Source organism: Chrysochloris asiatica, unplaced genomic scaffold, assembly GCF_000296735.1.
Source record: "Chrysochloris asiatica unplaced genomic scaffold, ChrAsi1.0 scaffold00010, whole genome shotgun sequence".
Taxonomy (NCBI): domain Eukaryota; kingdom Metazoa; phylum Chordata; class Mammalia; order Afrosoricida; family Chrysochloridae; genus Chrysochloris; species Chrysochloris asiatica.
Window position 1 is genome coordinate 38,637,378 of NW_006408528.1, and position 5,920 is coordinate 38,643,297.

Sequence of the window (5,920 nt, forward strand, 5' to 3'; positions counted from 1 at the left end):
AGGACGGACTATGAGGGTTGGAAATGCAAAGGTAGAAGTTTTGTAACAAGGAAGGGAGTGATTAATCCTCCAGGATAGGAGCGGAGACCTCTGGGACCATCAACAGAGAAGAGCAGAGAGTGGGACCCTACCCAGAGAAACAGATGCCTGAGATAAAGACAGAGATGATGATGTGGAGTGATGAAGCGACTGGGGACTTTGGACCCAGATAGGGAAAGGGACTATGGGCCGAAAACTGGGGGGAGGAGAGGGAAGTATAGGGGGTGGGTTTCTGGGATATACCCTTTGGTTGGTTGATGATGCATGGAGGGGATTGAAACCATGGCAATGAGATGATATACGATGGAATGAATGTAAAACTAAAGTTCTCCCATGTAAATTATTATATAATTCACAATAAAACATTAAAAATAATAATAATAACACGGCCAGCCTGGGTCAGGAGAACCTTAGTCCTCAAAGTGACATTTTTACTCTTTAATACTTTAAAGTGGTCTTTTGCAGCAGATTTGTCTAAGACAATAAATATATCATTTGATTTCTTGATTGTTGTTTTCATGAGCATTGATTTTAGATCCAAGTAAAATGAAATCATTGACAATCTTTATCTTTTCTCTGTTTATCATGATGTTGTCTACTGGATTTTTGTTTTCTTTACATTAAGTTGTAATCCATATTGAAGACTATGTTCTTTGATTTCATCAGTAAGCGCTTCTAATCCTCTTTGGTTTCAGCAAGCAAAGTTGTGTTACCTGCATATCGCAGGCTTCCTCCAATCCTGATGCTGAGTTCTTCTTCATATAGTACAGTTTGCTAGACTATTTGCTCAACGTACAGATTGAATAAGTATGGTGAAATGATACTACCCTCATGCACTCCTTTCCTGATTTCTAAGCCATTCACTATCTTCTTGTTCTGTTAAAATGATAGATTCTTGGCCTCTGTCTAGGCTCCCCCATGAGTGCAATGAAGAGTTCTATAACTCCCATTCTTTCCAATGCATCCTGATTGTTTGTTTTCTCAATTTCAGACTGCAGAAGTTGGTAGAATTCTCGGATTTCTTCATCATTGGCTTTAGTGGTTTGTGGGTAAATTTGAGTAATGTGGTATTTACTGAGTCAAAACTTCTGATTTAAGACTTTTCCAGTCTGACTGGGGGGAATAGGAATTATTCCTGATCTTAGAAGTGTATCAGATATTGTTCACTTGAAACATTCCAGGTACTTCTTTTCCTATCTCAGGTAGTTTTTCATGCTCAGGTAGACTTCTCAGCAGAGCTCTGGAGCTGTGTGTGTGTGAGTGTGTGTGTAGCGCTCTCCTACTTGGTACTCTGCCCTGTGGTATCTAGCTAACTTGGTACCCTCCTTCCCCTCCCCCAGAGTCCCAGTTCTGTCAGCTCAACCCAGGGGGATGGCTAGACTCCCCTCTTTTTGTTGAGACCTGAACAAGCTCTCATGGCATCTAGCTGGCATGATCATAGCATTCCCTAGCTTTGTTTCACTTCTCTCTGGGAGCACTGATCTTTATTATTTGTTGTCCAAAGTCTTGGAAGTATTGCTTCATATGCTTTGGTAGTTATCCACTTGTGGAAGGATAAATATAGTTTTCATGACTAAGTGCATAATTTGTAGGGCCCATGCAAAACAAAAAAAAAAAAAGCAGAGACTCTTGTTTAATATGAATATGAATTTCAAGATAGTAGCAGAGTATTAAACCAAGTCCAGGGTTCCTCCGAGCACACACCCATGAAGTTGTCCTGCTGGTTCCAATTATTACATTTTAGCCTGAAAAGATTTTTTTCCCTTCAAAATATATGCTTTTAAAAAACAAAACAATAACTCTTTATTATGAATTGAGTTAAGGTCATCAGTTTTACATTCCACAAATCATATACTTTGCTTCATTACAATAATTACAATCAGTTAACAGTATTTTCCTCTATTCACTTTGTCTCTTAGATACCTCCCTGTCTGTGTCTTCTGATAACTTCATTTTTCCTCTGCCAACCTTCCTCTTTTTGTCTACTGCCTGCTCTGTCACGGTATACATTTTAAGTGAGATTTTATTATTTCAAAACATAAAAAACTCAAATTTGTTTTTTAAATACTGTCCAATGGCAGCCTTTAATGAGCTTGCTTAAAACAATAAAAAGAAGAGATAATGAAATACTTCTTTGTTGATGTGGAGCCTTCTCCAATGTTTGAAAATGCTTAATTTTATACAAAATGAGACCCTTTCCCCTGGAACAATATCTATTTCATGTTAGCAACTTCTAATGAAACTTTTCTTCTTGGTAGGTGTTAATGTGAAATTGTTTTTTTGCACTAGTTGACATTCCTAATTAGAAAGGTAACTCATGCAATGGAAGTCACCACCATTGAAGATGCTAGTTAGTTATCAATGACAATATTGCTTGTATTTCTTCCTGGATGAGTTTTTTATATCAATGAATATAATAATAAGAATATTAATAATTAATAATAACCACAAACATATCATGAATATTCATTAAGTACCAGTCAATGAGTTAGGATTTTTCTCATATTAAAAACCAAAGAACAAACCTGTTGTTAAGTTGAGTTCAACTCATGGCAAGCCTATATGCTACAAAGTAGATTAATACTCCATAGATTTTTTTTTCTATTTGTTTTGTTGTTGTTATTGAGAATATGCACAGCAAAACATATAAAAATTAAACAGTTCGTACCTATACAATTTAGTGATGTTGATTACATTCTGTGAGTAGTGTAATGATCCTTTTTGGAGTTGTTCCTCCCTCATTAACATAAACTCACTGCTCCCTAAGGTTTTTATCTAATCTTCTGAGTTTCTGTTATCAATTTGATCCCATTTGGTTATTAAAAGAGCATAATGCTCCCATGTAAACTACTACTCAATTCAAAATAGAAACTTAAAAGGAATAAAAAGGAGTCTTCACATCAAGTATCAATCCTATCTCCTCTGTATACAGAGTAAATAGGGATGAGCAACTCAGACATTGGCTATCTAAAATGGGGGGCTATAAAGGCACAAAGTGACAGACTTACAAGGTTTCAAGAGGGAGTTTAGTTTCAGAGTGTGCAGGGCAAGGTAGAATCCCCACTGAATAGTGTTCATCTTGTCTAGACGAGTCTGGTGAAATGAGATGGGGATAAGATTCTTATGATTCAATAGTGAGTAATTGTTATCATGACTAATTGCGACGGTCAGAACTGTAAAGGTAGAAGTTTTGTAACAAAAGGGGGAGTAGTTAATCTTACAGTCCAGGAACAAAGGCCCTTAGGACCATCAAGAGAGAAGAGGACGAGCGGAATGTGGGACCCTATCCAGAGAAGCAGTGACACCAGAGTTGGAGGCAGAGATGAGGACATGGAGAGATAGAGCAGCTGAGGACTCTAGACTTCTCGAAAGAGAAAGGCTGTATGCTGGCGGCCAGGAGGCAGGTTTGCAAAATGTGCTCTTTTGTTGTTTAAATAATTGTATATTCCTGAGTGTTTTTGTGTACAACCCCCCAATACACACATGAAAACAAGAGGGAATAGAAGCAAATACTGTTGAATGATGATGCACAGAGGAGATTATAATCATTGCAATGAAACGATGGTGTAAAGCCAATGTTCGCCCATGTAAACTATTATTCAAATCACAATAAAAACTAAAAAAAAAAGGAGCATAATGCTCAAGGCAGGCATTTTTACTAGTTAAACTAAACTATTCAGTTTTAAGATGATTCCAAGGGCTATTTTTGGTTTCAGATTAACAATTACTTCAGGGCTACAGTTTCAGAGTCTGATCCATTCTCAAGACTCCAGAAAAATCTAGAGTCCATGAGAATTTGAAATTCTGTCCTGCATTTGTCCTCTTTTGATCAGTATTCTTCATGGAATTTTTGATCGAACTATTTGGCAAATGTAGCTGGGCACCATCCAGTTGTTCTGGTCTCACAGCAAAAGAGACAATTGTTCCTGGGGCCAATTAGCCATACACTCCAGACACTCCTGTTATTTCTGACTCTTCATCCTCTGTTCCTTCAGGTGACTATAGACCAATTTCTGTGCCTTGGATGGCCACTTGCAAGCTTTGAAGACCCTCGGCACTCACTACACGACAATAGGAGAGAGAACAGAACTAGTCAACATATTATTAGATGAAGTAACTGGATGTCTCCTGAAACCATGACCTGAATACCTCCAAACCCAGGAACCAAATCCCATGGTGTTTAGTTGTACATAAACAGCCACAGTATGTACTCCTTTTGCTGTTGTTGGAAATATATCTGTCATCTAACTTGTGCCAATTCAACTTTTTACAGGGATGCAACCAATTGACATACAATAGTCAGTTGTGCAACCATGGTGCTGTAGGATAAGCACTGGACCGCATGATCAGTTTGAATCTCAAGGTCAGCTGTTCAAACTCACGAGCCACCCCTCTGAAATCCTATACTCATATATGAGTCAAAACTGACTTGAAGGCACTTAACAACAACAATGACCCTTAATCAATGTGATTTTCCAGTATCATTAACCCCCCCCCTTTTATCTCCTCCCTCATACCCATACTTATTAATGAAGTTTGTTCTCTATACACTAGGGAACATGGGTGCTCCATAACATAGGATGTTGTTGTTGTTGAGTGTCATCACTTAAGTCAGTATTGATTCTGACTCATAGTGACTCTGTGCATGTTTCCCAAGGAACAGATGGTGGGTTTGAACCAAAGACCTTGTGGTTCACAGTCCAGTGCTTACTCTATAGAGCCACACCAGGAGTCCATAGGCTAGGTGGTTGTTGTTGTTAAGTGCCAATGAGTCAGTTTTGACTCATAGAGACCCTGTATATGATTTCTGAGTAGCAACAGGGAATTTGAACTGCTGACCTTGCAGTTCAAACTGACCTTGCAGTCCAGTGCTTTTCCTGCAGCGTTGTATAGGTAAAGGGCTGTAAACCACAAGATCAGCAGTTCAAGCACACCAGTTGCTCTGCAGGGGAACGATGAGGCTTTCTGTTCCTGCAAAAGAGTTTAAAAGCCTCAGAAACGCTATACAAAGTCACTATGAGATGGAAGTGATACTACAACATTTAACAACAACAACGTATACATTTGCCTTTTATTTTTATTATGTAATACAATAATCAATCCTTTGGTGATTGGTTTATTTAATTCAGAAAAATGTCTTCAAGCTCTATCCACACTGCATGTAGCATGTATCAAGCAAGACTTCATAGTGCCTACTGATTAGCATTCCATTGTATGTATGCACCACATTTTGTTTATTCATTCATTGATTGGTGCACATTTAGATGACCATTGTCACACTACTGTGAATAGTGCTGGAGTGAACATTGGTGTCCACATCCCTGTCTGCACATGGGACTTTCTTTTTCACTGAAGCAGAGTGCCAGACCTTTCTTCCATAGCACCTCTGGATGGGTTCAAACCTTTAGGTTAGTACTGTTGCAGCTGCTGTATACATTAAGTCAGTTCCAACTCATAGCAAACTGTATAGGGGTCTTGAAGCTGTATATCTTTACTGGAGCAGAAAACCCCAGCTTTCTCTAGTGGAGTGGCTATTGGGTTTGGGATACAGCCTTGTGGTTGGCAGTCCAGTGTTTATAGTGCACAGCCACCTGTGCTCCCTCCTAATGGCATTCCACTAGCTAATTTTTGACCCAGGTTGGAAGCTTAGACAATGATACCTGAGTCTTTATGCCTAATCAGAACAGAAATACAGCTTGTCTCTAAGGTTCTGAAAATTTATGTTTCAAAAATATTTGTCCAGTTGGTTCTTAAGCCCTGTTAGTTCTATTCCAAAATGACTCTAATCTATAGCAGAAAGAGCAGAATTATGAGGCAAACAGAAGTGATTTCTGTATTTGTTGTTGTTGTTAAGTGCCATCGAGTCGATTCCAACCCATAG